Source organism: Barbus barbus (genome assembly GCF_936440315.1).
Source record: "Barbus barbus genome assembly, chromosome: 38".
In the NCBI taxonomy this organism is placed as follows: domain Eukaryota; kingdom Metazoa; phylum Chordata; class Actinopteri; order Cypriniformes; family Cyprinidae; genus Barbus; species Barbus barbus.
In genome coordinates, this window is record NC_136716.1 from 5,932,071 (window position 1) to 5,954,694 (window position 22,624).

The following is a 22,624-nucleotide window of genomic DNA, read 5'->3' on the forward strand; positions in this document are numbered from 1 at the left end:
ACATCCTGTGTGAAACTGATCCATGTGTCTCTACACACACCGCTCTCCAATATCACCCATTAACAAGCAACCGCTGATAAACAATACGGCTAACTTTTAGAGTTAAGGGTTATAATGGTGGAAGAATGCAAGATTGGACTATAGATCTTAGCCTAACACACAAAAAGGTGTGCAACTGCAATAATTTTACAATCTCCTAGAGATGATTTAATAAATTGTTGTGTTATTCCTCACTTAAAATGTTAAAATGTAAATGTTGTCATCATTTATTAATTCATGTTGTTCCAGGCCAGTACAACTTTCTTCTGTAGAAAATAAAAGATGATCTTTTAAAGAACCTCTTAACTGATTTAGAAAATAAAAGTCAGTACGGTTCAAAACAACATTGGAAGCTTCTAACCTTCCTTTAAAAGTAAAATTATTTTTATAAAAATATATATTTTTAAATGATTCAGTCCAGTGAATAATCAGCAGATTTCAGTTCATGCTTTAGGCCGACTGCACACTTACTTTACACTGCATAAGAAGACATGACAACAGGAAAACCACAAGGGTTTGCGAAAGTATACTGTAAATTGAGAAACTGCAACTTTTAATGCATTTCTGTTTTATTTCAATGCACCAATGTCAAAACTGATTTGCTATCCATCTACTGGTCCAGAGCATCTTCAAAGTTATTACTGTGAAAGGCTGGATTCACAGTGCCGACGTCACTGGTGGATTGAAGACAAAACTCTCCAGCGTATTTCAATAATGATGGAGAGCAGCAAAGGAGCTAAAGATATCTCAAAGGATTTCATTAACAATCCATTTCATTCTGAATTAGCATATGGCTATAGTGACATACGAGTCAGTAGGCCATGGCTGAGAAATTAGAGATACATCTGACACTGAGGAAGATGAGTGCATTTGGGCAGCAGCACACTATTCGTCCCGATAATAAAAATCGATGAGAAGACGGCACTGAGAGCAGGATTTTCTTACACCGTTCAGCCCTACCTCCTGGCACTTCACTTTTGAGAGATCTTAACTATGAGCATGCAACAATATCCTCACTGCAGGTAAGAGAAGACACAAATTAAAAAGGCATCTTAAATGAAGCTCTTTAAAGCAATGACCAATAAGAACTCTGATATATTTAAGGACACAGAGGTCATCAGGAAAAAAAAAACGTATGTAGTGATTATGTAGTGATTCTGCCTAAAACAAAGCAAAAAAAAAAAAAGGAAAGGAAAGGGAACATGTTTTTTTTTCCAACATATTTGCAGTGGATTTAGAAAAAATCCATGGCAGTAAAAGCATTTCTGGATGACATGCCTGGCACACAGACTGAAGAAATGCTTTGCGTCAGCTTCAAGAAGCATCCATTTAGCATCAAGGTCAGACGTGGCAGCCAATCTCAGAAAACTCAGAAAAAGAGAAACAGAGCCATGAGTTGTGCTGTTAGAGCCGATAAACCTCAGGGGAAGATCTCCAAAGAAACACCCTTGATTCTGTAGCTTTGAAGCTCAAGACAGGGTGCAAAATCTCACTGATTCCCTTGATTCCATTGATGTATGCCTTGATTCATTACAGCACTAAGTCTGCTTTTACGCAGATTTTGCATAATCTAATGTAGAACCCAAACATGTACAGTGAATATCTGGGCTACAGTATAAATAAGCAAAAATATAAATCCACATATTTTCAGAAATGCAGCAAACAGGGCCCAGAATTACTCACCTGGAACTGAAATATAACATTGTTTTTAATTGAGTTGAACTGTACTGATTTTAACTGATGCAGTGACACAAAACATTTTAATCAAGATATGCATGTCTTCACATAAAAACGATTAGAGTTGGTAGGGTTACAAGGGGCTAGGGCTACAATGACAAAAATTGGTGTAGGGTTTACTTTGAAACTATTTTCCACACAAAAATGGCTAAACTTCACAACGAGTAACAAAAGAACAAGTAACATTGAATTGTACAACATTTACTAATTTAATGAATTTACTAAGTCAAATTTAATTCAACTTTCATTTTGAATAAGACTAAAATAATAGAGAATATATAATTAGTCCAATAATCTTTGAAAATTAACAGTGAAAAAAACATTTACAGTGTAACTTAAGATCTGTAATGTATTCTGGAACCTGTTATGGATCAATGATCAATGTTTTTTGGAATCTCTGTTGTTGTGTTTTTATATTACAGTTACGTTTCCATTTTTATAATTAATCTAGGGGAATTAAGGAATATGTAAGAGAATGATAAGGAAAATCCACATGGAGCCTCTCATCCAAGTCCCAGCCCTAAAGAACACTGCCAACCACTAAAAGATCCACTGCAAATTTGATTTATTACATAAAGCAAAAACAAAGCAAAAAGGCCTCAGGAGGGGGCATGGCCAAAACAACCAACAAAACAGTATCTTACTCAATTTATTTTGCCCCCTGATGGTGACAAATCTGGCAGATGAGTGGAAAGGTTATGTGACTTAATCAGATATATACCATGCGTACACTTTTTTTTTTTTTTGGCACCAGAATTACATGTGGTGAGACAAAAGTAGAAAATTGCTAACAGTAAGCCATTACGAGAAACAATGACACCCTTTTATGGTTTACGTGACAGATGCAGTTTCACCAAGAGACTGGCTTATCTCATTGGCAATATGATACTGTCAGTGACACAATGACCTGCATCACAAGAAATATGCAAGTGAAAAATCAGTTAATAAATTGTATTATCATAGAGGGAAAAGGTATGCATAATAATGTGTCTAATACTACAAAACAGCTGCATGGCCAGTAAGAAATATAGTCACACTTTAGTCCGGGGACCAATTCTCACTATTAACTAACTATTAACTATGACTATTGCCTCCATAAAGTCCTATTTTGTGTTTAGGTATGAGGTAGGATTAAGAGATCTAAAATATGGTAACGAATGTTTTGTAAGCACTAAAAAACATCCAACATAATACAAATATTCATGCTAATAATCAACTAGTTAACAGTGAGAATTGGTCCCTAAAACTAAAGTGTTACCAAAAATATGTATGTGAGTAAATACCCACAATGACAGGTGATATAATTTAAATTCTGGAGCCTGTCAGCAGAGCACGGGTCTTTTGTTTAGATATTGCATTATTTACACATTTACATCATCTGTCAACAAAACAAACAGCTCAGCACGGACGCCGTTCATTGGTTTATGTCCTTTATTCTATGAACAAAGTGTTCTAAAAATAGTCGTCTATATATACAGATGAGATGCTGCTGAAATCTAGGACGCTCTCAACATAACATGGGAAAATATTGTCCTCCTCCACACCAGGATGCTTTTGTTTTGGTCTGGCAACAAGACAAAAAGCTCATTCTTAATGTAAAACTGCCCCTTCAAAACAGGTTGTGGACTACATGTAATTCATAGTCAACTTCCTCAGGATCAAAGAGAATGAGTCCGTTAACGCTCATTCCACAGGAAGGTGGCCATTACTCTGGCCAGCTGATAAGAGGCAAATGTAAACTAACTGGCCACACAAGCTCATCTCATTACAGTCATACAGAATGGTCAAAAGCTTTATCCAAAAACATATTTTGATACAAAAGCATGTGCATTAGACATAAGGATGCAAGATAAATATAATTCACTGGAATCCAGTCAAGCAAGCTTGAAAATGGCAAAAGCAGTACTCAGCTGTACTGGATTACATTATTCATGGGCCTTTCCCACACACCCATTTAGATGACTCTTCAGGAAGAACCTGTCAGAGGCAGACTGAAAACAAGATACTGCTTCCTACCAAGTCTGGACAAAAATGTACAATTTTAAGAATTGGCTTCTTTTCAATTCATGAGGTGGAATTTTAATTGGCATGACAGGGAGAGTAATTTACTCAATTTAGTGAACAAGAGGCATTTTAACAGGTTTTGAGACATAATTTGACATTTTGATTTAGACTTGTTTGTGAATCTTTTTGAATGATTCATTAAGCTTTCCAACTGCTAAAAGTGACTGATTAAGGAATCAGACATGATTAGTGCTTTATGATTTAAGGACAATGCAATAGAGTTGAGCATGTGCATTTATCACTGTATGGCAGTAGGGCTTTCTGTTTCAACACATACATTTCAGACTGGAAGCCCACAATTCAATCAAAGCACAAAACAGGGCATTGCATAATAGTATAAGACAAACAACAGAACATCAGGTTCTTCACATACAAAAAAAACCAAAAAAAAAACCGCAGTTGTCGGCTAACTGGAAGGACCTGGAGAGAGAGTATTTACAAGGAGGAAATGACTGCTGTTATCTAGGCGAGACTTGTGTGATCACCATTATTTACTAATCACCATTTAGCAGCACAGCACCAGAACACACACCCTGCAGAAACAGTCTGTTTACCTTCACAGAAGTAAATCGCTGCTGTACAATACATCAAAGCCGATCATAACCCCAACTCCATTTCAAAAATACTTCCATATACTAAAGGCATCAAAGCAGCCAAATGTCTGAAAACTGAAAATTTCTAAGATCCATCTGGAGTATATGTGTGGAACCCATGTGGAACATTAACAGTGTGTCCTAACCAGGTGCGACATGACAGTTAAACAATAAATCACATCTATTCCATGATAATCAGACTGTCAACAATGTCACACAAGACATGCTGCCGATTTCATGGTTTCTATTTTAGGCAAAATAAAAAAATCCTAAAAATCCTGGTCCACGTAACTGTTATTTAAATATAAAATATGCTCTGATTTACAGCATTTTCTCAATTTATGCCACTATTTGAAATTTAAAAGGTAGGTTGGTTGTGGGGTGCGATTTAAGGCATTACTGGGCAGGTTATTAATCACGGCTTGGTAATGGAAGAAGTGGCGCCTGTTTATGACGTCCACTCCACTCACAACACATGCGAAGCTGCCAACAACTTTCCTAATAACCTTGACCCCTAGCGCACACACACATGCAAGTGTTTTTACAACAAGTCCTCTCTCTCTCTTATGAACAGACGTCTCTTCTGCACAACCCTAAGCGAGTTCGACCTGTCCTGTCATGCGTGAGCGCAATGGAATGGGTGTTGAAGAGGTGCCTCTGACTCTCTGAACAAGAATTCCCAAACATCAGCCCATGAATGTCTTCAATGAGCTTCTACAGCACATCAAGTATGGCATATGGTTTTTACAAGACGTGCTATGCTCAAATAAAAAAATAAAAAAATAAACATACAGTCATCATCTTTCGGAGTCAAATAAAATAATTATCTAAAGCATCTCAAAATGCATTCAAGGTATAAATTTTTTATGAGAATGCATTTCCTGAGAATCATGACCTTGGTGTTGCTAGTGCCATGATCTACTGTTTAAGTTACAGGAAAATAACGGCGCTAAAAAAAACTACATATGGTTGGGGGGGGGGGGGGGGGGCAATGATTTTCCACATGGTGCAATGAACAAAGAGGGCCTCTGTTTCTCATTACACATGTGCTCGCTGAAGGAGCGTATTAGGTTAGTGTTTCTTTAAACACCCGGCACATTTTTCAGGCGCCTTCCAATGTTTGGCTTTCAAACCAGGGCTGAAGAAAGATGATCCCCTGACAGTGCCGCTTCATTATGGAACAGGCTGGTACAAGTGGAGGGAGTGGCCAGCCTGTTTTCCCGCACCCAGCCCCCTGGCTGCCACACCGCTGTCTCACCATGCTTGTGCACACACATGAAAGCAGCACTTCACTGAGGAATTTAAAAAAGAAAAAAAAAAAGTGTGCCGTCTTCCAGCAACAGCCCTAACCTCCACCTCCTACCCCTCTTTCTAGCCTGGGAAAACAGATTCCTGTGTTATGGTTGTGAACAACTTCGCCTTGAGTCGAGCACAACCAGTTTCCTGGGTTGCCGTACAGGTCGTGTTAATTACACCCAATGCCAAGAGCTCAAGTCTCCACATGGAGACGGGTGTAGAGTTGCTATAACACAAGAGAGGAGGCATTAACTGAGAGCCAAGATACGGCAGTTCGAGCAAGAGCACAAAAGGACAGACACATGAAAGCAGTGTGAAGAAATGGCCTTGTGCTTTTAAAGTTTGGAGTTGTTCATTGCACATGATGTCAGAAAGCAGCCAAGCGCATTGATCAGGCCCAGTGGTTCTGCTGTTGAGATGAAGGCGTTCATAAATAATGGACAAAGCACTGGCTCAAAGGTTCATCTCATTATTGCAAAAGGCTTGATGTTCATTCTCCACCTCATCAGGCTGAATTGAAAGACGACGGCCCCCATGAAGACTGTGAATGACAGCTGACATCACTCTTGTTACCCAGCACCCATTAGCATCACATTACATGAGGCCCAGCACAAGACACCAGTAAAAACAGACCTTGAGATGAGCCAGTAGGACAGATAATAATGTGTGTGGCAGTATAGAAGGCTGAAATAACATGATCAAGACTTTTGTAGAATAGGATTATTGAAAATATTTGCACACTGGAGCAAGTGGTGAACTGAAAAACAGTCTTTCACTAACCGAAACAAATTTGCATCACTTGAATGCAATATGCTCAGCTCACAGTCATCCGTGTTGGTGCATTCAATGATAAAAGAGAGCCTACGTTTAATTTTGAACAACAAGCTAGCTGTTGTACAAGATGATTTTTCCAATAGACAGGGATAAACATGCCCACTTCAATCGTCATCCATCCCGCAAGGCTTTTGTAATTTGTAGGTTATGTGGGTTTGCAGCTAGCATGCCAGCTCGAGTGTAGTATTGACTGATCATCACGCACAGCCCCTGTGAGCAAGCAAACAAAGCAGCCAGACTAATGATGTTGATTTATTCACATAAGCCTTTACTCACAGAGCAGATAAATATAATAGCCAGGGAGCTGCTTTTATGGGTGGAATTTGCCCAACCACAGATGATCAAGATGTGTTTTGATTACACAAGGCTATCAATGCAGCGAGCCATTTGCATCGAAGAAAGGCAAAAACAGTTTATTAAATCACTGTCAGGCATAACAAAAGATTCTAATTAGTAGTCGACTGATAAGGGTTTTTTAGTGGCCAATGCAGATGTTGACAACAAGATCCAAGTGGCTGATGGCTGGTATAAATATTTAATGAGATCTACATTAAACAAAAAAAACTGAATACAACTGAACACTTACTTTACACAATATTTACCCAGAATTATCCAAAAACATTTTAAAATCACAAAATGTGCCTGAAGGTCCACAGAAAATCTATTGACAAGGTTATATTTTGACCCTATTATCAAAATGGCTAATCTCTGAATTGCCAAATGTCTATTGACTGCACTATATTTAAAAAGGTAGTTAAAAAAAATGATCCTACAAACTGATGGTTTCAACCAAAGCATAGTCCACTGAATAACAACCTTGGAGTTCTCTCTTCAAAAGGTTAATAAAGAAATCAAATTTCCCTATGGAGGCAATGAATGGGATTTTTACTTCCAAAAGTATTGGTACACACCAGGGTTGCACGATACATCGGTACTACGGTAGTATCGCGACACTAAAGCTTAAAAATACCCGCGGTGCCATTGCATTTTTTAAACGGTAGTATCGTCCATTCGGTAGTACTGTAAGATATGTTGTATGCAAGGCAGGAACAGTGTTTAAAACGTTCATTTGAACACGCATGCCAGCAGAAACATTACAAGTTGATTGCCAAATGTCTTTCTGCTGTGCTCTGTGTAGCCCCCCCCAACAGCACTCCCCGCCCCCCCTTGAAGGTCAAGTTCATTTTATTTAATTTTATTTTCTCTATAGCGCCAGATCACAACAGAAGTCATTTAAAGTTATCTTTCCTATAGAACAGGTCTATACCTTGTTCTTTTATTAAACAAACTAACTAGCCTTACGTTATTTGTCTTATTTACACGATGGCATGTTATTTCTGTCTCTACATTATATTCGCGCTCTCTGTATCGCGCACACACACACACACACACAAACGTAAGCGCACACACAAGTGAGCCCACTCCCACAAATGTTTGTAAATATTAAGTCGCAAAACGACTATTTAAATATGACTTCTGCCTGTCTCTGTGTTAATGTATGGCGCAGACACGCAGTTTTGTTTACTACTCATACAGAAGCGCACGTGAGGCTTGCAGTGATTTTAACGTCTGCCGCCTCACTAAATGAGGACATAAATACATGAACAACATCTCCAGAACTGTCACTTCATGAGCATTTGACCGTTTCATTTGAGTAAAACTGTCCTCATATCATATACACACAGAAATGTAAAGGTATTCACTGCAACCCATCAAAATGAAAGTTTGGGTTTCAATTGGTGACATTGCGGCAGAAATATATTCCTACTGTTCAGTAGAATGTACGTAATAGCCTACTAAAATTATTTTTAAGGAATAATCATAAAATATGTCTTCAATGTTTTAATTGTAATATTAAATCCCCTTTATTTTCCAAAAAAATAAGATTTGTTTAATTTTCATTAATTAAAAGATAAATTAAATGTTTTTGATTTTTTGATAAATTAATGTTTTTATGCCAGAAAAAAACCTGCAATTTCGTTTCTGTGTTCCAATCCAAATCCACGTTGGCTTGGGCGAATTACTGATTCACTACTAAGTCATTCATAAAAAGAGTCATTTGATTCGCTCCTGAAGGATTCAGCCGTTTTGAAAGAATCGTTTGAATGACTCAATAACTCAATTCAATAACGAACTACTGCCACCTGCTGGCCGTTTTAAGTTTCCCATCTAAAAGTAGGCGTATTCCATTATTTTCCAACATATTTCTATATTCAGAATTTAGTATTTAAAACATTAATCTCATAACATTATTTATGCAATTATAAATGCAGTCTAAATGTATAAATGCCACATCTAAATGTCACTTCATGCAGCTTCTGTGCAGTGCTAAGATGAGTTTTGTTTAGATCATTTCATGGATAACAATAGCCAGTCATTCATTCACATTAATTTACTATTCAGAGAAAAATATTGTCTGTTTTCATTTACATCTATTTATTTATAAAATTATGATTCATTTTGTAGAATTTAAATTAACACAATACAATCGTAATACTACTTGGTATTGTGATACTTCAGCTGGTATAGTATCGTAAGACATTTTTATGGTATCGTGACAACCCTATTGCACACTCTATAGTACGGTTACGACCTTATTGTGCTAATGCACTGCTGTGGCTCTGCTTATCCTTTCAGAGATTTCCAAATGCTCACTGGTGCTTTCAGATGTTGCACAATTCCATCCTTGACAAAAGAAATCGATTGAGAAAAACAAATCTGCGCAGAGCTTCAATGGATGTGATGTCTGAAATTGCAAGAAAGCAAAGCCAGCATTCTCTCTCTCTCCTCTGCTGTTTAAACAGCTGCTGATAAAATGGAGTTTGCCACCTATAAAAGATGGGAACGGCTGAGCAGAAGGAGAGATGTTCGCCTAAATACAAGGTCATAAAACGCCACCCTTACTACATCTGTTAGAATGCAAAGCACAGGACCAGATGTTTCCATCACAAGCGCCGTTTAATTTTGGCACAGGGAAGCAGGATTAGTTCATCCGTCTATAGCTCAGTCTTATAGCCTGTGATCAATAATTCAGAGAGCCCACGAGAGACCAGGTGGTATTACAGCACAGCTGATGGGAGCCGAACACAACTGCAGAGGCATGGCGAATCACAAGAGCTGACGTGAGAACAATGATAATGTGGACTCGAGAGCTCTGGAGTAGATATGGAGTAGTTGTGAGCTCTTGAAAGATGGCGGTCTGAGTTATTGAAGACGGAAACGAGCACAAGGGGCGAGATGGAGTCCGAGTGAGATCACGGCCTTCCACTTGAGGAAAAACACAGCAGTGGGTCTGCATCAGATTACCTGATTCACTGGACATTTCAATAAGTACATTGAAGGTGGTGTACGGCTGGATTATTCAGGGGGAAAAAACATCTGCTTTGAGGTTAATCTTGTGTTAAAGTTCTCTTCCATTGCTAGGTCAATTGCACGGAAAACCCTGAACAAACATTAGCATTCTGTGGGAAAGTTTACAGGCGCCGTGGGCAATCTTGACAGGCATTATTGCTGGAAATGTATGCATCTTGTAAGAAATTTACTAATTCTGAAAATTCCTCATGAAAATGGATACATATTCATAATCATAATGTGCCTCTTGCCAAAAGTTACTTTAGATTCAATGAGTTCTAAGTCTGAGAGTAGGCTGGTTAAACCAGTGCTTTCTGAAAGCAGATAAGCTTGTTTCTCTAAACAAATGCAACAGATGATTTCCGCCATACTGTGGAATATCACTGAAAAATACAAAGATCTAAATTCACAAATATCAGTGGGATACTATAAACTTTCTCTCAACATAATAATAATTAAATACTTAATTACTTTTCTTTAATTATTTGGAATTTTGACACAAATCCTAAATTCAGGGGTCAGATTCACAAAACTGTAAGAATTAAATTATATTTAATTTGATTTAAATTCAGTTTTTTTTATACAATCTCACAACAGCCTCACAGAATTTGGATTTTTCTTAAAATATTTCTTAACTTCTGATTATATGAAACCCAGAAACAGCTGAAAAATAGCCATTACACATACACACATGACCACACATCATTTGAATTCTATTTTAATAAAAGGGACTCGTCCTGCTCTATATTTTACCATTACTTCATGTTGTTTCTTCTCTGTCATGTGTAAATAACGTGAAGCAGTCCTGCCTAATTATAGCTGTGCAAACATCCCTACCACAGTATAAACAGAACATCAAAACCTCTACAGGCTGACACATTTTTACCATTGCACGGTATATGCTGTCATACTGCCCAAAGCCCTAGTTCCCAGTGTTTTGACATGCAAGATGCCGGAAAGTCATTTGGGAATGCTATCAGCTGTGGCCAGTCTCTTGTAAGCAGAAGACACTCGGTCTTTATTCGACACCAGAGAAAGCAGGTCAGCTGCATTCCTTCATAATTGGGTATTCAAACAGTTATCTAACCACATCAAGCAGTTATGCATGAACACATGCAAGCACACAGAGAAACGAAGAGTGACCTAATACAGGCTTGTTAACACTGAGCTATTTTGTTCTGCTTTGGTACTACAATGATACTGCAGTGATCAGTGGTGTCATTCTGTTAAAAAAAAAAAAGAGCATGATGGAAGGAAAAAAAGAGGAATGGAACGAGGCAGCCATCTGTCCACAGCAGCAGCATTTAGCTGAGCATTAGTACCACATGTGCACTCTGCATAACACACCACTGCCTTCTTTTTCCTCACGACATGCCAGACGGAAAAACAGACAACAAACAAAAAAATGTCTGTGAATTAGCACATGCTGCCTCAGTAAGACAGGGAAATGTCACTGCAGATATCCCTTTTCAACATGCTGTAGTCAAACATAATGGAGCACTGCATGTCTGCCCACTAGACACCCAATAACAACAACACCCAAAAATTATAAGAGAACAGTTTGATATTGTTCAGTTGACTGGAGAATGCTTTGATTTAAAGTACAGACAATAAAAAAGCTCTAGCATTAATGTCAAAATAAATTAACATTAAATGAGAGGAATTTAAAATAGAAAGCACTACAGAAATAAAGATGACTAAACAGATTGCTACAGCAATTAAATAAGCAGAATTGGCAGCAAATTGTGCATTAAAAATTTTGCAAACAATAAACAAAAAGATGAATAATTTCAACATTTGAATGTCTGTATTACTTCACAATTTTAAATATGTACGTTATAAAACTGAAAGCACTACGCAATCTTCATGTCTCAGCATAACTGGGAAGTTTTCTTCAGTGAGACAGTAAGGGAAGACTGTGACAGACCCTGTGCAATATCATCATTCTCGGTCTCCTCCTACACAATCATTACAAATCTGGAACTGAATTACAGCTCTGTTGCAAAACCAATCGAGCTGCCTACCTAGACAGCAGTTTCCAAAAGTTGAATAGCAACATCATGCTACCTTCTAAGAGTGTGTTCACACTTATTCGAAAGTCTTGGTTTATTTGTTCCAGAGCAAAGCAGCAAATTTAGGACAATTTTCATAACGTTTTTTATAATACAACTCTCGATAGAATCACCTGTGAAAGGGATCAGGCAATGCAGACTGTGTAACACCTACTATACACTGCAAGTGGCACAACAAAACTGCAATGCTTCCTTTATAATCAACAAGGCGTAGACAGTGTAAATGAGAGATTTCTTTTCCAGTGAAGACAGTTTTGTTGATTATAACCAGAATGTTTGTGAGAGTACAGAACTCACACATGGACTGTCAATGAGCTCATGCTGAACAGCAGAGCTTTGCATTTTAAAGTCAAATCTATTCATCGAAACAGTCATGGGAAATAATCGACTGATTTCGGTCATAATCATGCACTGCTCACAGTTCAGTGTGTTTGTTGATGACGGAATATTGGGTGACCTTTATCTGGGTGCGTGGAGGGAGGGGATCTGAAACAGGGCTCAGGTTCAACATGGCCTTAATGTCTTTCAGCTGTGTGCAGAAATGTGAATTCCTGCAGCTATCACATAAATCTCCACAAACTCAACCCAGTTCACATGCTCTCTGGTTCTTTTCCTTTCTCTCACTTTTTCCTGCCGTGGGGTACCGAGCTTCTGCTATGTTCTTGTGGTTACCATAGAAAACAGGATGCAATACAGGAAAGGGCCCGCTGGATGGACAGTTGTAATATTTTCTCAAAATTACAGGCAGTGCAACTTTATGACACAAGCATGTGCTCGTTGAGCAGGTCAGGTGAACCCTGAAACAGGAAACATGATTACTGGGACAAGATGTGTGCGCACACACACACCAACAAACTATTTTAGTTCATTTCAGGGCTGGGGCTTGACATCATGGAAAAAAAACCTTTCAATTTTTCACAATCATTACTGGCATTGTCTGTGTTTCCTGTCGAGAGGCCACTATATTTCTCAACAAGCAGCTCACATTCTGAGGGGCCGACTGCGTAAATCATGCTAAATGAATTTCAGCTGTTTAACCAAAGAGTTGCAGACTCTAGTGCATGTTAGTCACCTGATTTTACTAATCATTCAAATTAATGATATTAAGTGCATCATGCACAAACTTATTGAACAGAACAATTCAATATGTGGCAGTATGTTTGGACGCACACAGACCACATTTAGCTGGTATGAAAGAAAAGGAAAACTAACCACACACCCGACCTGAAAATACACATGCCTATAAATGTCTCATGACATTACAAATATATTATTACATATTTCAAATATAATATTAAAAGAAATAGTTTGCCCAAAAAAGGAAAATTTGCTTAAAAGTTACTCACCCTGGAAGAAAAGCAATAATATGGACAAAGTACTCGTATTTTAGCAGGGAGCAGGGGTTTGACGTTACAAACAGCATAATAATAGATTGTTTCTTTCAAACACTTTTCACTTCACAATACATTAATTGATGGACAGCAGTGTGGATTACTTGTGGATTATTGTGATGGTTTTATTAGCTTTTCATTATCAGTCAAATTTGAATTTGTTTCATTAAAGAAACAACCCCATCAACATTGTGGATGGCCCGAGGGTGATTGGTGATTAGGCTAAATTTTTATTTTGTGGTAAATTACTCCTTAACCCCTTTCGCACTGCATGTTGGTCCCGCATGCCGGAGTGCCTTCGGTGTGAACGCAAACACACCCTGGGATTAATTGCGGGATCGATCCTGGGTTGGGGACCTAGTAACATTGCTGGGTTCAGTCCCGGAACAAGCTCTGTGTGAAGAAAAACCAGAACCAATGCCGTAAAGGCTGATGACGCACATTATCATGCGACTCTTTTACCAGGTGTTTTGAAGGCAGATTAATGTTCCTGACGAAAAAATATATGCAAACTGTAATGAAGCAGAGATCAGGGAGCTCCTCACTGTCCACGCTGAAGCGGAGATCATTCGCCAGATAGTGGAATGGTACGCGTTGCATTACACATCACATCCTAATGTCACGTGTCTTTATGGGATCTTTACGGGTTGTGTGTGAACGCACACACAAATTCCGGAAAATCACTGGCAGTGTGAATGAACCAGAATCAAACGATTACGGGACAAATCACGGCTCACATTATCCATGTATTTTCCGGAATAGCTGTATGAAAGAGGCTCTTTAATAGTATAATGATAATAATATTTGTTAGGGATGCACAATATTATCGACTGATATCGGAATCGGACAATAATGGCTTTAAATGCAAATATCAGCATCGGTCCAATATGAAAAATTATGCCGATATGTCTTGCCGATAAGAGGAATACCTTAACTCACAATCTGTGAAAGCACATACAGAATGATGCGTTCGGTGTGTGATAGAGTAAACAGTAATAGCACCTGCAGCGACAGCCTCTTTTGCTTTAGACCATCTACAAATGTTAAATCTTATAAATAAAATAAAATGTTAGGGGTTAACACTGCATCTTTCTGGGGGAAAAATATATAGCGATTGATATATAGCAGGGCTCTAGACTGCGACCATTATGAAGAGAGGCGCTTTCAGCGCGAGCGCTTCATTGGTAGATCCTGGTTTATACTCGCTGCGTTAGCACGAGCGCGAAGGTGCGCGCAGCGGACTGAGCACAACGGAGGATTTGGTTTTCAAACTAAAATGAAAGACTGCTTCTTAAACCAGAGAAGGTGAACATGTTGGTATTCTTGTGGAAAAAAACATGCAAGTCCTATCAGTGACAGCCAGTTTAGTTTTAGTTTTCTTTTTGTTTTCGTTTTGAAAAGCTTGTTATCGTTGCTGTTTACCTCACGTTATGGTATGGAGGCTTTCCTTAATTTTTATTATTATTATTTATTTGATTCCTCAGTGTTTGCTAAGTATTCTGTAATTTATTAGTCGTAGCCTATATAATACAACATGTGATGTGTCCTATATCCATGCCTCGTCTTATTCATTTTTGTTAATAAAGGTTATGTAAGCTAGTTTGTCATTGTAGCCTTTTGTTTTATTGTTGTTGTGCTTTTTAATTAAGAATAACAATCAATCCATCTTTTGTTTTAGTCTTAAAAAGTGAAAGGTGTATAGATAAGCAAACCAGACAATTATGTTTTCTTGTAAAACGTGACACCAAGATCACGAATTCCAAAGTGAAAGTAAAAGTGCACGAAAAGAGGAATTCCTGTTCACAAAATTTAAATCACAAATAATACTAATGAAAAAGAGTTGAATGTTGAACACTTTCGAACACATTCGTTGAACACATTTTTTGCTTATAATTTCTGCACAGGAGAGACTTGGTGTTGTTTCCAAACAAAAAGGAAATATATCGGTATCTGTATCGGCCAAAATGATTTGAAAAATATCGGCACATCGGATATCTGCAAAAATCCAATATCGTGCATCCCTAATTTGTGTTATGTAGCACCTTAAAGTAGTTTAAATGTGCTATTCACTGTCTGGAATAACTAAAACAGAGGCAAAGCATCCCTCAAACTGTATTTAGTCAATAAGTAACATGAGGTGTAGAGTTCACAGAACACTTAAGGTAAAACTTCAGACTATGCAGGCCAGTTTGTTCCTGCACACTTAACTAAGTTTATCATCTGTAGTCTACCGCTGGGCAACAGGATGCAGGCGATATCCCAAGATAAACATAATAACAGCAGAATGCGAACTACTGAAAAGTGCAAAAATGCAAAGTCATGAAAATAGCCTGTGACCCCGTGCAGGACAGCATTTGAATTTTTAATTGAAAACACTCACCAAAAGCTGCGTCAATTGCTTGCAGACATGTTACTCAATAAACAGGCAAACACCAGCCAAGCAATTTCAAAATACTAAAGATGATGTATACATCCTGATGCCAAGAGTAGAAACACAGCGGGGTATTTCAGCCTCCTAATGGAAGACAGACGTCTGGCCACAGGACTCCCGCCAAATTGCAGCGAAGGCAAACAACTGCACCACGGAATGGAAACTTCATTTCCACTGTTTTTCCTCTTGGCCTCTCTGTCTCTCTCTCTCTTTAATAAACAAAAGCTAGCCTAGTCATATAACTAAATTCCCGCATTTGATCAGGGCCCATTATGTTAAACTGCAACATGATTGCCGTACAGGCTTGTCTTGTTATTTTCACTCACTTAGACACCTGTAATTACAGTGGCTTTAGCTGCTTGGTGATAAAGAGGTGTTTGGAGTCAGTAACAAGGACTCTATCAGCGAAGAATGTTTGGGTCCAATCCAAAACAGTCTTTAAAATCCGTGTAAAGTGATATTAAAATATGTGTTCTGAGTTTGTCACACAACAGAAAAATGTGTTATTAACCACCCAGCCAAATTTGAATGATAAAAAAAAAACCGCCAAGTAACTAAAATAAGTTATCAAAATCTTTGAAAAATAAGCAGGACTCTCTGCTCTCAAACGCTGGGGGCATGTCCGTCGTCGGCACTGAAACCACGCCCACTCGCGGGAAAGGGTTCTTGAGAGACCATTCTCTCTCAACTGTCAAATACCGCTACAACCTGAATGGATGCTACTGATATACAGCCATACATGTTTGAGCGTGCAAGTTCGTAATTTGCGCTGCAGTGAGTTGAAACCTTCTCGTCATCAAGGAATAGCGCTTGGTTGCGGAGCGCTTGGTTGCTCAGCGCTGCTCATGGTTGCTTAGTAACGGCAAACACCACGAGAGCGCAAGCTCCGGTGCGCTTTGAAAGAAGAGAGAGCGGTACAGATCGCGTTTCTAGATGCGAATTGTGAACGCTCCATGTTTTTAAATTGTATGTATTCTGCCACATATTGATGTCTCTGGGCTAAGACCCGGGTATCCATTCACCCTAGAACCGTCCCTGCCTAGAATCTGTATATCTAACATCACAGACATTCAAAAAGGCAAACTAAGAATTTGACCTCTCAACAGTTATTATAGTGTTAGGGGCGGGGCCACCTTCAGTGACTACATTCGAGCCACCGATTTAGCCCCGCCCACAAAATCCTGAACACAGAATTGGTTAAAAACTGTTTAACGGTTTAACTCCACAATTCAGTACTACATAGTTCAGAGTCTTTGTAATGTGTTTCAGCAATACATTTCTAACATTTGTAATGGGTTTAGAAACAATTCTCAGAATTCTCTTTACACAGACTTTAACATCTGAAGTTAATGTAGCTTATTACGAGCTCTACATTTCACGATTGACATGTCAAAGCATTTGCATCTTACTGTTACTTGAGCAGTTGCTGCGTTTCGCACAGATACATGGGGTATATATAAAGAGCCCAGGTGGCAGTAGTCCAGGCTCTGTCTGGTATTAAGATGCCTTCTGTCACTGCATTTATCTCAGGCCCGGCCGGTTTCTCACAGATGGGATTTTCCAGCAAAGCACTGCAAATGAGTACAGCCCAAGAAACTCACATTCCATTATGACATTCCAAGAGGACACGGCCAAAACCACAAGTGAACATAGATGCATTTGACCAGCATGACAGGAACGGTCTCTGACTTTCCATTGTGTTTGGAGAATACTATTATGTAGAGCCAAAATTTTCACTATCAACAGTAAGTCTGGTCCACTCACTCATTTACAAACACACACTTAAAGGGCATGACACACCAATCCGTTACCAAAAAACTAATGCTGTTTGTGTTACTGCCTCAAATCGCCTGCGTCTGGGCCAAAACGTTGCACTTGAACACACCACGAAGGCAGCCAACTTGCACATACGTTCTGCGTCTGCGTGAAAGGAAATAACTGCCTATACCAGTAGGTTGCAGTAATCTATATTTATCATTCAAAATCGGGACTCGACATGCTCAATCGGCCAAAAAGCCACTGACAGGCACAGCCTGACTTTGAGCGATGGCCAACCTTAAGGTGCAGTCACATTAGCAATATTTCTGTGAAATTTCGGGGGTAAAAAAAGTCTACGGAGCACAGCTCAAAACAAAAACTAAAAAAACATAAGCTTTCTGTTGGTGTGGCGTGTCTGCACGACAAAATCCAATGAGCAAAATCTGTGTAGATTCCTATTTAAATTACTAGATATCACCCGTGAAATTTCACTGAACAACAATAAGTGTGACCGCTCCTTTTTAGCAGGAAGAGATCATCTGACTTGCATGTAAAGTGAAAAGAGCTGCATGTTTTTCAGTGTCAGGTAGCTCTGAGAAACATCACTAGATAATAAATTTCCACTGAGAAAAAGAAATCATTCAGATTACTGTGCAACAGTCTTCATATAAAACTCTGAAAATCTGAAAATATGGCACAAGAAATCAGAACAGACACTACTGCTTGCAGATATCTAGTTTACTTCTAAATGCATATCTGAAAGATTTGAAGTCTCAAACCTCACAAATGTTTTCAATTTCAGTGTTTAAGTTCGTCCTCAGAAGCTTTTAAATAAGATTTTGTGTACTGGCAGACTGATATAAGCACATTCACAGCGACTTCCAGCATCTGCAGAGCAGTCAAGCAATATGATAGGAAATTGTGATTTTCACAAGTGCTTTCCAGTTTTGTGCACACATGCATCAAACAGTCAGAGAACCAACTGTGGGCAGCCCGTGGGCATGACGTCTAAGGCTGAGCCTAGTATATTAAAGTTGTGACAGAAACTGTGGAGGAGTTCAGCTCAGGTGAAAACTGCAGGCGGTAGTGTTCACACAATCCAACACAGAGGCATTAAATAGCATTTAAATAGCATTAGAATCAGAATCAGATTGAGCTTTATTGCCAGATATGTTTACACATACGAGGAATTTGTTTTCGTGCAACAGAATGACAGTGACAGAACAAAAACACAGGTAATAAAAAGAAGAATTAAAAATAGAACAAGTAAATAGAGAATAGCAATATACAAATTGACTATACAGGTATATAACTGTCAATTTGTTTATTGTTATTCCCCATTTAATTATTCCTTATTCCCTATGGCACAGAACTTTGCTTCAAAACCAAAGTGAGACTTTATCAGTACGTGATTACAAACCACTGGTGATAACAAACCGTGGCCACATCTGGAGGAAGGACTTCAAAAAATGCTATACATAAATTCAAGAAAAACAAAAGCCACAGATGAAGAACCTTGAGGGCCAGGAGTGCCAAAAAAAAGAGGTGGGAAGCGTGTGGGTGGAACAGGGACCCCCTGGGAAGCCTGAGCTACGGCCGGAGCGAGACTGCCGAGACCTCCTGCCTCTGTGTGTGAACTCAGAGATGTCTCCCCATAGCACCCTTAAATTACCGCCAAGTCCCACGCATCTACAGGAAACATCCCCAGCCAGAAAAAAAACATAAATTATCATTGGCTTCTGCTTCTTTTATGTACAGCAATATATATGACGCAGAGTAGAGAAATAAAAACAATGCCGTAGGGGTGTTGGATATGACGATTTTTGTTCATCGACGATAAAAATCTCTCCACAATCTGCTTTTGAAGAAATATCGTAGTATCGTGCTACAGCGCACATTCTGTCAATTACAGTTCTGGCACCTCCGTCTCTATATACTGTACAACACGACATACAGCAGTAGAGTTACTCTGACAGGACACTGCACTTATTTGCGATCGCAAAAGTACATTATTTGCATACAAGCCTTGCCGGTTAAATGTTTCATTCGCGCGCTGGTCTGACGTGCACTTTTTCTGAACGCATACAGTTGCTGGTCCACATTGAATTTGATAGTAGGAAATAAAATCCTATGTATGTGACTGTGGACCTAGTGTTAGGTTTTCCATGTTCTTCAAAATAGCATTTATGTTCAGCAGAAGAAAGAAACTCACTCAGGTTTAAAACAACTTTTGAGTAAATGATGGCATAAAAATAAAACACTATGACAGAATTGACAGACAGATGACAGAATTTTTATTTTTGGGTGAACTATTCTTTTAACGTTAATAAAACAACAAAACACAAAGAGAAAAATCACTCCCTATTCTTGACTGAAAACCTTTAATACAGTTGCTTTAGGAATCAGTCTATATAGTGTTTTATTTTTATATTTGTTCATTCACACTAAATACACCTATTGTACCTGAAAATAAAGCACTATGTGTCTAATTTGTATTTTATGAGTATTTGTAATGTGCATCTTTGTTCTTGTTTTTTAATATGAAAGATAAAATAATGGCAAAGATAAAAAATTTCTCCCACTTTGGCCTAAATATCTCCCATTCTATTTTTTTTTTTTTTGGTTACGTTGAAAGGCTTTGTCTTTATAATAGGGAAATTAGTTTGGCTGTAGTGCTCAGACAACTTGCAAAATAGCAAAACCAACATGACAAAGAATCGTGATAAAAATGTGAAATTTAAAAATTAAAAAAAAATCCATATTCCATATCGCCCACCCTTACAATGCCGACTGCTACACTAGTATATGTTGAGCATGGTCTCCCGCCATTTTCTCAAGGATGTGAGTGTTTAACAAGAGCACGGGACTCTCCGCTGTCTGCGTTCCAGCATAAGGCCACAGCACAACGGGCCTTTTCAGCGTGTCGCCCACGCTCGGATGAAACCGCATTCTGACATACTCAGAGCAGGCCCCCGGTTTCAGGCCCCCAGGGGAGTGGCCAGCAGAGGACTGGGTATTGCAAAAGCAAACAAAGTTCCAGATGAGGCACTCAGGCAGGATGTCAACCTGGGTCTAAAGAAATTCCATCCCACTGCTACACGCAACCCAAGAAAATGATTCACAACCGTTCCCAAAGACAATAGATTTTGGCAGAAAATCTCCCAACAAGGACCAAATAGGTTGTGCAAGGCTTCAGCAATACAAAGTGTTATTTAAAAGTGCATTAGCATCACAGTTATTTTAAGTACAGATACCAAAATTGTGTTAGACTCCGCAGTGCCATCTATTGACGTGGATCAACTAATCAATTAATTACATTAATTATGCTTACAGTAGTGAGTTTTACAGAGCAGCCAACACCATAATTAAGGGAACACAGACAACATAGGTGAATAGGGTAAAAAATGTAACTAATAAATATCACCATACTTTGAGTAATGACAGTATTAAGACAATTGTTCTTAGGGCTGCTCGATATATCGTTTCAGCATCGATATCGCAATGTGCACATGATCCGCGATAGTCACATCGCAGGATGTGTGACGTTTAGTAGGCCTATACTAATCGTTATATTTATACTGATCGTTTTCTTTGCTCACACACAGGCACCAGATACGACAGCTGTACAGTGATATCCAGTTTTAAAAAAATTTAGTAGCAGAGCTACTGCAAACGATTTTCAGTAATGGAAATCCATTTATCCTTTGTTGAAACTTACACGTCGTCGAGGAGAGCGCAGGTCATGGCTCCCTAGCGCTTTGGAAATAAAGAGAAAGCAGCACGACAGGCGTTTTCCACACGTTTTTAGGTGCGGCATGTGAACAGCCCCAAAGTCTGTCTACACTGGATGCGACAAAGCGACTGTTGCCAATCATTTGAACTTTGTGTCAGTACGTCATAAATACAACGAGGCAGCATCAGTTTACTGGTGGGGATCTGTCGTGTCGCACCGCATCCAGTGTGGTCAGTCTCACAGCAGCACTGATTATAATGGGTTCTATTGTATTTTGTCTTGTCACGTTGAGCCGCTCGCATCCAGTGTAGACACAGATGCACGTGAACACTGAATTCCATTCACTTCCGCTACTATTTGTGCCTGAAATGACACATATGCGCAAAGCTATGTCAAAATGCATTTCTCTGCTAGTATCCTTGTTAAAAACTGTTGTTTATGTCTTAGGTGAAGGTAAACAATTGATAAAAAAGAGAATAACAATCTTGTTAATCAAACTACAAAATATAGAGAAAAATCACTTTTGTAGCTTTAACACAAATTTATTAGATTTCATTTATACAGTGAAAACTATGCAGTGTTATTTTACATTTGATTATTCAATTTCTGTACCTGAATACTGTTAGACTTGCCTTAAAAATACAAAGCACTGTTTATTTCATTTGTATCTTTGTTCTATTATATACAGTATATCTATGCTTGTAATTTGTTTATTTCCTATGCTGATTACTCGACTACAAAATCACCCCAATCATTGATTTTTTTCCCCAAATAGAGCTATTCAAGTCATCTGGTGATCGCAAAATTGCAGAAAAACAAAATATCGCAATGTGAGTTTTTTCCAATATTGTGCAGCCCTAATTGTTAACAACCCTAACAACTTTACTGAAATGTTATGTTTAAATATGCAAATGATGCATTATGTAATTAAATATGCACCAATTTGCATGCATTTCCATAGCCTTTAAAGATGTGTATTATAATTAAAATACACTGAGGGGGCAAAATACAGCATATATAACTATATTTAATGTGTGTGTACACACCAAACAAACGACTCTTCTCAAAAACAATTTATGACTTCACGTGTAGAACTTTTTACTACTGAATGTATATGAGCTGTTATTAAATTAAATATACTGAATTCATCACCAAGACGAAATAATCTCATTCTTGAGGGCTTTCCGGTAGAGATATAACCCAATCCAAGTTACATGTTTTTCCTGAAGCAAAATCCTTGGCGTAGCATGTAACAAAGCATGTCATATTTCACATAATAAAACGTAGAAACCCAGAAAACATAGTAAAGGACAGGTGAACAATTA

General features: G+C 38.5%; 1 protein-coding gene across 2 annotated transcripts in view; it reads right to left on the reverse strand.

Annotated features, from left to right (window-relative positions):
* The window catches only part of LOC306858035 (putative JmjC domain-containing histone demethylation protein 2C), a 148,020-nt gene that overhangs the window by 109,923 nt on the left and 15,473 nt on the right, over positions 1-22,624 (reverse strand). The window lies entirely within an intron of this gene.